This window comes from Limulus polyphemus, unplaced genomic scaffold (genome assembly GCF_000517525.1).
Source record: "Limulus polyphemus unplaced genomic scaffold, Limulus_polyphemus-2.1.2 Scaffold4253, whole genome shotgun sequence".
NCBI lineage: Eukaryota > Metazoa > Arthropoda > Merostomata > Xiphosura > Limulidae > Limulus > Limulus polyphemus.
The window spans coordinates 36,816-48,246 of record NW_013669863.1 but is presented as its reverse complement, the minus strand read 5'-3'; the positions used below and the strand labels follow the sequence as shown (position 1 = coordinate 48,246).

At 34.2% G+C, this 11,431-nt stretch overlaps 1 long non-coding RNA gene across 1 annotated transcript in view; it reads left to right on the top strand.

Moving 5' to 3' along the window:
- Positions 1-917: 917 nt before the first annotated feature.
- LOC111088690 overlaps positions 918-11,431 on the top strand; it is a 17,311-nt gene continuing 6,797 nt past the window's right edge. Inside the window, exons 1-2 of the long non-coding RNA XR_002613138.1 lie at positions 918-1,013; positions 7,662-7,663. This is a non-coding gene — a long non-coding RNA (uncharacterized LOC111088690). The remainder of the gene's footprint in view (positions 1,014-7,661; positions 7,664-11,431) is intronic.

The window sequence follows — 11,431 nt, the reverse complement described above, 5'->3', positions numbered from 1 at the left end:
TAATAATTAATTATTAATCTAGACCACACATTTACCTAGAACAAATGATACATCATGGAGGTTAAAAGATGGAGAAGTTTAATAATTAATTATTAATCTAGCTCACACATTTACCTAGAACAAATGATACTTCCATGTTTTTACCTTAGAAATCTGATATTCGATGCAGTCTTTTTCAGGCTTTGTCAGACATACTTGATAATAAAATAAAATCTACATTAATATTATTAATTCTACGCGAAGTATTTTCGATATGTGTTAGTTTATTCCCCCAAAGGGGGGCCGAAGGCTGCCTAGAAAGGTCACCTGTTTTAACCACTCGCACCATTATACAATAGTGTGTTGTCTGTCAGTCAGTCAGGAGACATTGAAATGACGTCACATAAGGGACTCTAACGTTGCAGTTTCAGCTATCGTGATGTCAGTTAAACATGCGCATGCCATGAATCACGAGAAGAATTATGCGTTCTGTAGACCACAGCAAAGCATGACATACGAACTTCAAAAGCAACAAATAAAAATATTTATTACTCTTAATTTTGGTTTTATTTACTCTTGAAACACAACACTTTAGGAGAACTTGTGAAAGTACATCTAGCACAGTATTAGTTTTCTCCACCATCTGATTATCGCCATTAATTTCAAAACATGTTGGTAAGAGCTTTAAACAAACGTACTGTAAAAATGCAAGCTGAAATGTAGTGCAAATGATAAATATCATCATAAAAGTTTAAGAAGTGCGATTATTTCATACCTTCATTGAAGAGCACTGGAGCACTCGACTCGCAATCTTCGGGTTGCGGACTCGAATCCCATCACAGAATATGCTTCCCACATTTTAGCCGCAGGGACGTTATAATGTGATGTTGAATCCAACTATTCAATAAGAGTAGACCAAGGGTTTGATAACAGGTGATGATCATTAGCTACCTTCCCTCTAGTCTATCGCTTCTAAATTAGGAACGGCTAACGGAGATAGCCGTCGAGTAGTATTGCTCGAAATTCAACAAACAGTTGGTTGACTTTGCGTTTGTTTCTTATGTTTTCGAAAGCTAGCAACAAATGATTGCTGTTCTCGTGTAATTCTATAGAAAACTTTTATTAATTGATCGAGAAACTTAATCTGAGTAATTGTCACAGGTGTATTTCATGAAAATTCTTATACGACCTTCTTGTTCCAATACCTATCATTGTTTCTTATGTATATTGTCTAATTAACTTTATCGAGACAAGTTTCCTGTCTATTACTACCCTATATTTGTTTATTTGTTTGTCCACAAGTTCCTCTCACAGATTAAATTGGTGTGGACTCAGGAGGTTTCCCTATCTATATAGCGTATCCCCCCTACAATAGAGGGCTAAAACGTTTGTTTGTTTGTTTTGTAATTAAGCACAAAATTACACAAGGGGCTATCTGTGCTCTGCTCACCACGGGTATCAAAACCCGGATTCTAGCGTTGTAAGTCCGCAGACATACCGCTGTGTCACTGGGGAGGGGGGAGGCGGGCTAAAACGTGACCAGAAGATCATACAGGCATGATGATGGTCTAGGAGTAGATGTACAGGGTCACTGAGTCCACATCTGACATGTGTTTCTGGCTCCCTCCATACTTCAGAGTGACATGTTTCATACTATTTTCATTGTTCATTTGTTTGTTGTTAAGCGCCAAGTTACATAATGGGTTATCTGTGCTATGCCCACCACTGGTATCGAAACCCACTTTTTTTAGTAACATAAGTTCACAATCGTATGGCTGAGTTACGGGGGAGTGGGAGCTAAATTAATTTCGTACGTTTAAAAATAGCGGGTCCAAGCCTGATATATGTGCTCGAGTACCACGGGAAGGTGGCCTGTTTGCGGATGAGACCCCCCCCCCCCCATGGATGAGATCGGGTTCATTAGGGCATTTGTAAATCATGAAGGGTCCTTTGAACCCTCTCCCCCATGCTAGTAATGGAAAAAATGTTGATCTTTCGAAGTCTAACACTAAACACATTTTTACACTAGTTTGTGTGGCGTTTAATGCTGAAGTATGACAGAAATGAATTATTTAGGGATAACTAATAGCTCAGCAGTAAGTCTGAGAGCTAAAACAACTGAAAATTGCACAACACAAATAAGCTTTGTGCTTAACAACAAACAAACATAAAAAACACTCTCTGTTACAACCATCTTATTCATAATGCATAATTTACAACTCATATGTTTAAATCTCTCATAACTGGATGAGCCCAGTTTCTGGTCTTTTCGTTTATTACCATACTATCAACAACAAACATATGGTGTCCGGAGTGCAAATAACATCTGGTGTCCGGAGTGCAAATAAAATCTGGTGTCCGGAGTGCAAATAACATCTGGCGTCCGGAGTGCAAATAACATCTGGTGTTCGGAGTGCAAATAAATAGGTTTTTGTTTGTCTGTTTATTCAGCACAAAGCTACGCAATGAACTATCTGTGCTGTTTCCACTACGTGTATCGAAACCCGGTTTTTAGCGTTATAAGACCGTAGACCTACCGCTGTGCCACTGCGGGTCCTGTAGATAGAGAGTCATTATTTTTCTAGGTTATACATATTATGTTTGATTATTCGTTTATATTCATGTAATTAAGATTTAATAAAATAGACAATAAAAACGTCACAGAATCAAGAGAAAACATATAAAATACACAAAACTGAGTAACTAACATTTCTATACACATAATATACTTATTGAGTCTATTTTACATACGTAAAGATAGGTTAAAAATTTACCTCCTCATGATTAAAAATGCTTTTCTCTCTTTCTGCCATTTATCAATGCTTTTGTCAGTAATGAGCTATAATGTTTATCCAGTGTCACGATTAATTTTTAATTTTTAACGAATGACCTATTAAAGCACTAAACGCGATTGATTCTTACTGAAAAACCCCCCAGTGGCACAGCGGTATGTCAGCGGACTTACAACGCTAGAAACCGAGTTTCGATAACCGTGATGGACAGAGCACAGATAGCCCATTGTGTGGCTTTGTGCTTAACTTCAAACAAACATCTTACTAAAAATCATAAGATAATTTAGGAGACATATAAGCTGGATAGTACACCATTTTCTGCATGAGAAAATTTGATATTACGTTTTTATGGACGGTTCTTTCCTTATCGTCACTAATATCGTTTGTTTTTTCGCACAAAACTGCATGAGTACTGTCTAGGCTAGATGTCCGTCATTTTGAAATTATAGACTAGAGAGAGGGCAGCTAGTCAACAGCACTCACCGGCTAGTCAATAGTACTCAACGCTATCAATGTTTCTGTTTAACTGTTTGTAACCTCGAGGACCTTTTAACCTTGATGTCAACACATCTTATATAAATATAATTCTAAATAACAATTATACAAACAATCGAACATTTGTTATGATGGTACTCGTGATGACATGGAGAGGAGGTCAGACTATGCCCTTCTCCGAGAGGCACTAAGGGTACATGCTAGGGGGGGGGTCAGACTATGCCCTATGCCATTCTCCGAGGAGCACCATGGGTACATGCTACGTTTGGTGACTATCAATGCGATATTTCGCCCGTTATAAGCGGACCTTATACTGTGACGGATTTACTATCAATTATCTATGTTATTATCGATGTTTGTTTAAATTAAATTTATATTTAGAAATGTACATAACGTATACTGTTAAATATGTATTGCAAAATTCTCGCCTATTCTCTAACGTTGTAGAAGATTCTCGAGTGTAAGAATCAACAATATACGTGTGTACGTAAACAATGGTGTATCATTTATATTGTTCCGTAAGCTGAAATTTCAAGAAACTCTCCTCACGCCTATAAATATAATCAACGCGACGCGCCTAAAGACAGAATATATTATTGGCTTGCTGTAGTTGGTGTGCTATAAACCTCGGAAGCTATAACTGTGATTGTTGTAACGCTTATCAATATACTGGTTACATATGTAAAATATAGTCTCATATGATACATTGGTCTCTTTTAATCTTTAAATAAAAATAATTAATTCACGTTAGTGTTGCTCACAACCCCCCTATCAGTGGCTTAGCGGAATGTCTGTGGGTTTACAACGCTAAAAACCTGGTTTCGATACATGTGGTAGGCGCAGCACAGATAGCATTCTGTTTAATTACAAACAAACAAAGCTCACAATTGAAAAATATCAAGTTTTATGAAAACAAGTCCTAACCGAACACAGTTGAAGCTTCATATTTTATTGTCGCCCATTAAATAAATTAGCTGTAACAATAATATTCTAGTAATGACGCTACGACCAATAGTTAACTGATTGGTATGATCATAAGAGTATAGAAATATGGTAATACATAGTTATATAATCCTGACGTAAGGTAACTGTTCTACATTATAAACGCAATCTAACCTCATTGATATTAATAATTCACCGAAATTGAAAGGTTATACTCACGGAACCGATGTTTTCACACCACTTATGTTGATAATACTTTGAAAGGTTATACTGACGGAACCGATGTTTTTACACCATTTTTGTTGATAATACTTTGAAAGGTTATACTGACTCAATCGACGTTTTCACACCATTTTGTTGATACTACTTTGAAAGGTTATACTGACTTAACCGACGTTTTCACACCATTTTTTTATACTACTTTGAAAGGTAATACTGATTTAATCGACGTTTTCACACCATTTTATTGATACTACTTTGAAAGGTTATACTGACGGAACCGACGTTTTTACACCACTTTTGGTGATACAACTTTGAAAGGTTATACTGACGGAACTGACGTTTTCACACCATTTTTGTTGATACAACTTTGAAAGGTTATACTGACTTAATCGACGTTTTCACACCATTTTGTTGATACTACTTTGAAAGGTTATACTGACTTAACCGACGTTTTCACACCATTTTTGTTGATAATTCTTTGAAAGGTTATACTGACTTAACCGACGTTTTCAGATCATTTTTGTTGATAACACTTTGAAAGGTTATACTGACGGAACTGACGTTTTCACACCATTTTTGTTGATACAACTTTGAAAGGTTATACTGACTTAATCGACGTTTTCACACCATTTTGTTGATACTACTTTGAAAGGTTATACTGACTTAACCGACGTTTTCACATCATTTTTGTTGATAACACTTTGAAAGGTTATACTGACTTAACCGACGTTTTCACACCATTTTGGTTGATACTTCTATCTAGTTCATTATATGTTTTATATTATGCAAATCCACCTGCTTCCAATGCTATTACTAATATAATTATTTCTATAATGGCTCCTTAACACATTTCCTTTTTTTCTAATCAAAACATTACTTTCATTTATTAAGTGTTCTATACATATGATTAGATAAACACTTGTTCATTCAGAATATATGTACATGGTGTCCGAAAAGTCTGGAACCACAGGCACTTCAACGAATTCTACAGAATATGTTCCACTGCTGTCCCTGTAATTGGAAAAATAATTTGGAGACGATGCTTACACTCTCTTTGAACACTAAAGAATAGAAGCATGATCGTGATATTGTCAATGGTCCGACACTAGTCGAGAGTTCCTTGTGTCAGATGTTCGGTGTCCGTGATCTTCTCTTTGTGCACACGTGCCTTGAGCAGTCCACAGAAAAAGAAATCCATGGGAGTAAACTTCGAAAATATTGGGGCCACTTTCTGGGGACCACGTCTGACAATCCAATGTCCTGAAAAGGTGTCGTTGAACCAAGCCCCAACTGCCAAGCTGCAAGGACCTGGCATGGTCAGGTGGTTAGGGCGCTCGACTCGCAATCTGAGGGTCGCGGGTTCGAGTCCCAGTCCCACCAAACATGCTCACCCTTTAAGTCGTGGGGGCGTTATAATGTTACGGTCAATCGCATTATTTGTTGGTTAAAGAGTAGGCCAAGAGTTGGTTATGATGACTAGCTGTCTTCCTCCTGTCGTTCACTGCTAAATTAGAGACGGCTGTCGCAAATAACCCTCGTGTAGATTTGCCGAAATTCAAACCAAACAAACCGAGCAGCAAATCATCTATGGTTGGTTCTCGACCTTCCGGACACCTTGTACACATTTACATGGTATTATAATCATTTTTAGTATGAACTTTGTAGCTGTCCACGTGTTTAATTCAAGAATTTCTTAAAATTTACATCAGTAAAAAGTTTGACATATAACTCACAAGACGGCGTCATTATATATTTAAGTGAGGACTTTTTACCAGAAAGATACGTAAACACATATCCCCTAGGTTAATTGAATTATTTAATTTTTTACACAAACTTTTTTTTCTACTACTGTAACTATTTCATTTTATTTCTTCACTAATAAATCACAAACTGCTAAAGAGTGATTTCATTTATTACCCATGATTTAACACAATATATCTTACAATAATGGATAATTTAACATAATATGTCTTACAATAATGGGTAACTTAACACAATATGTTTAAAATAATGGATGATTTAACGCAATATATCTTACAATAATGGATAATTTAACGTAATATGGCTTACAATAATAAGTAATTTAACGCAATATATCTTACTATAATGGGTAACTTAACACAATATCTTTACAATAATGGGTAACTTAACGCAATATATCTTACAATAATGGATAATTTAACGCAATATATCTTACAATAATGGATAATTTAACGCAATATATCTTATAATAATGGATAATTTAACGTAATATGTCTTAGAATAATAGGTAATTTAACGCAATATATCTTATAATAATGGATAATTTAACACAATATGTCTTACAATAATGGATAATTTAACGTAATATGTCTTACAATAATAGGTAATTGAACGCAATATATCTTACAATAATGGATAATTTAACGCAATATGTCTTACAATAATGGATAATTTAACGTAATATGTCTTACAATAATATGTAATTTAACGAAATGTGTTTTACAATAATGGGTAAATTTCTTTATTTTTCAAGATTTTGTTTAATTTTATTTCTTTACTTATGAACGCAATGCATTATATACGTTTAACTTATATAATACTTAAAAAAAATTTCCGATATCTATACTATTTATTGGTAAAAAAAAAGGATGTCTATCCATAAATATATTAGGCTTAATGGGTTTCTCTTCTCGAAGGACAACATTAATATTGCTTGCATCATTATTTCATAGTTTGAAATGATTAGTGTGAAAGTTACAACAGGATTGTTTCCAACTCAAATTAGATGAATCGAACAGATAACTTTATATCTTTTCTCAGTAGGTTATATTTTCTCTAAACCATTCCAAGTAAAGAGTTTCACATAAAAAGTTTAACGAAAAAATATCAATCTTTTTCGATTTGTGTGATTCACGCAATTAGGAATACTCTTATTTAAGTATCCTCGATATTATTACAAATTATCAGATATAATATCTCCTTCCCATCTTTAAAAACATTAACACCAAATCGATGAGTCAATGTCGTTATTTCTCTCTAAAAAGAAAAGATTGCTTTTTTGTTTGTTTTTTAATTATGCACAAAGCTACACAAGGGCTATCTGTGCTCTGCACACCACGGTATCGAAACCCGGTTTCTAGCGTTGTAAGTCCGCAGACATACCGCTGTGCCACTGCGGGGGGGGGGGGCAAAAAGAAAAGAAAACATGTCTTTAAAAGTTGTAAACAAATATCAGTTAGTTTTGCGAAGAAGTAAACATTGTAATGATAAGAATAAGCGGTATACAATAGATTTGGTGTCTACACACAACCTGTTCTTTACTATTTCTTTATTAGAGGCAAATTAAAAGGGTGTGTGTGTGTGTGAGGGAGGGGGACGAGGTATATTTAAAATACCCTCTTCCTTATCCACAACACTATCCCTTATTCCAAAAAATGTTTTCCTTCTTTCCTTTCAAACACTTTAGTATATTTTTGGTATGTATCTATCCACTGTTGTTATAATTTTTTTGTTAATAACAAGAAGAAACAAATAGGAAAATTTATAAACATGCAAATTAAAAGTGTGTCTGTGTGTGTGTGTGGGTGGGGGGGGTGACAAGGTTTATTTGACAGAGCGAGACGAGAGGATGTGCGCCACAGTCACATCAATTATTACCCCGAGGTCCAGGGCTTACCTTAGGGCCCTGAAAGTTTTGGGGTCCTGGATTAAATTTCATGAAATTCTCCTGCTTTTCCTGAGAGTAACTTTCCAAAAATTTTGATGCATTTTCACTGGGAAAATACTAAAACTTGGAGGCCAGTTTATAAAGGTGTGGTAGTGATATTCTTGATATCACCCTGACTGAAAAACAAAAATATAATTCGTTTTCATGTTTTTAAGAGGAAAATAAAAAGGAAAAGTGTAGCTGCAGCAACCTGAGGGTGCATAGATATTTCCAATTGGTTCAAAACAAAACATTTGCACATGAGTATGTATTTGAGCTCAAAATATGCATACATATTTTTAAACTGCAATCAAATCGTCATTTTATTCGCTTTTAAAGTTAATTTAATCACTAGGCTAAAAGTAGGATTACAAAAGTGAAACTACAAACAAGACTAAAATGTGATAATATTGCGTTGCCACAAAATGGAAATTGATTTTAAATATAGGTGCAGGAAAGAACTTTTCGAGAAGGTTATCTATTTTCTATTTCTATTAAGCTTTAGAAAAAATAAATAAATTCTGCACGGAAACTTGTAGTGGCTTATGATTTGCACCATCAAAATGCTACAAAACGAATCATATTTGTATAAATACGCAGCCTGTATGTGTAAATTTCGCGTGTGCAAATTGAATTTGCTAATTTCACGCATATTCGTCGAATGTGAACCAAAACAAATGTCAAGTTTACATCAATGAGATTTATCAAAGAATTCTATGTATTCTTCGCCGCTTTCTTTGTATATACGATCCAATCTTAGAAATAAATGTGAACAGCCAGATGTCAAAATCATTGTAGCAACTCATCCGCCGTTTGTATAACAGCATCTCCAGTTTTTTGAGCCACGTTTCATGAAACACAGCAAACACGCTTTACTTTCTCACAAGAATAAATGCATATTACTTCATGATACCAGCATGCTCAATTCGACTTAAAAATGCACTTATAATGTAGATTAAGATCCTGCCGTTACCTGAGAAATATCGTATTTGTACATTTTCTGATAACTTAAGACTTTCAATAGTGGTTTCTATATTTGTGTTTTAGGTCTTTTACGGCAACTTCCACGAAAGAGAAGAACGTTTCGCCTATTTTTACTTCGTGCAAAATCAATTTAGGAATTTGTTATACAGAACTGCTGAGATAGATTATTTTGTCATTTTTGTTATATCACAATCCAAAAAAGACGATTAAAAATTATGTTTTCGTTTTGTATTATTGGTAACATATTAATAGCATATTGGTGAGTTTAATTAACACTAAAGTACGTTTAAGATGTATTTTAATGTTTCTGTTTTGCATTTTATGTTATTGGTAAGTTTAATTAACACTGAAGTATGTTTAAGATGTATTTTTATGTTTCTTTTTTGTGTTTTATGTTATTGGTAAATTTAATTAACACTGAAGTATGTTTAAGATGTATTTTTCTGTTTCTGTTTTGTGTTTTATGTTATTGGTAAGTTTAATTAACACTGAAGTATGTTTAAGATGTATTTTTCTGTTTCTGTTTCGTGTTTTATGTAAGTTTAATTAACATTGAAGTATGTTTAAGATGTATTTTTATGTTTCTGTTTTATGTTATTGGTTAGTTTAATTAACACTGAAGTATGTTTAAGATGTATTTTTCTGTTTCTGTTTCGTGTTTTATGTATTTGGTAAATTTAATTAACACTGAATTATGTTTAAGATGTATTTTTATGTTTCTGTTTTGTGTTTTATGTTATTGGTAAATTTAATTAACACTGAAGTATGTATAAGATGTATTTTTATTATTAACCAGAGTTTAATGTAGCAACATTATACCTAATTATTAAATGCTTTATAATAAGTTTGTGATATTATTGCATAAAGCCTTTTTCCATTTGTTTATTAAGTACAACACTACCCAATTGGCTATCCGTATTGTGCCAGCCACAAATATCTAAACTCGTTTATTGGGTTATATAGCATTAAGCCACTGTAAAGCTTGATAAAGTATAAATTCTTATATTTGGTTTTAGGTTTAATTTAATTTACCGAAGAAAAATGTATGTATACAGTTTTCGCCAATAACTCGTGATTATGCAAAATTTAAATACGATTAGTGCTAATTTCACAAACAGTTTACTGTCACGAACAGTTGTTGTTGTTTAGCACAAAGTTACACAATGGGAGGTATGTACTCTGCCCATTGCAGGTATCGAACCCCCATTTTTAATGCTATAAGTCCTCAGACTTACCCTCTAAGTCACTGGGAGGCATCAAGAACGGATATTATACATTTGGATAAGTTCCAATAAATACATACGGACGAAGTTTAACAATCTGTTTTATTAAGTATAGTTAGATCCAGGCACTGGTATTTCCTACATACAGGAAAGGCCCGTCCTTATAAGAAAAACAGAAACAAATTACTCGTTTATACAAGAGTAGAAAAATTGTAAATAAAAAAGATTAGGCAATAGGAATGGGAACACCGAAAACTAAGGAAACATGGTAGGAATGGGCGGGATAGCTTGGTGGTTTCTCACACAGCGCAACCACAAAGAGATTGTGGTCATAGTTTTTTACACTCTTCTATTAGTTTTTCTTTGTACTAAGTCTTCAGAGTGACTGCGCTCTAGGTCTATCCTTCTCGTAGCTTTTCTTAGAGCTATCTCTCGACATTTCCTGGCTTTTGTTGATATCTTTGTTATAGTTTTTTTTTTCATCTTGCCAGGGTGACAGCCTTTTCCTTGGTTGGATTAATGGCTAAGGCTTATTTTACATATTCAGCATTACTGTTCTAACCTTATCTCTATTCTTGCAGTAATGCTTTCTTCACTTTTCAAGGTTATCAACGTAACATTTTCTCCCATTTTGTTTCCTTGAAAGGTATATTTTAAAAACCACACTGTTTCAAGTATAACCATAGGTGTCAACAGGTCACACTTAGTTTGGAAATAATGAAAGGTAAATTATACAAACCTGTGTCAAACTCTGACAGTGGTAGAGTTCATCCTCATGTAGTAGAACACGTCTTTGGCACCGACTGCTATGATATAATTTCTTTGTTCAACACAGAATCATCGAGTCAGATATACAGAACTGAAAACTTAGATTTCAAAGGTTAGATCATAATTAGAACCTAGATCTAGAGAATCTATGTCGTCAAAGTTTTGTTTTGTTTTTATCTAGCTAATACAGCTGCAAGCTGATCATGTAGTGCGTGTGCATAAGCAATTGTGCACCCACAGTGATATGGGAACGGGCTGTTACTTGGCAACTCACAGAGCGTGCTCATAATCATAGAATATGGCTACTAGTGTATTGTTAGTATGTTAGCTAACATAGA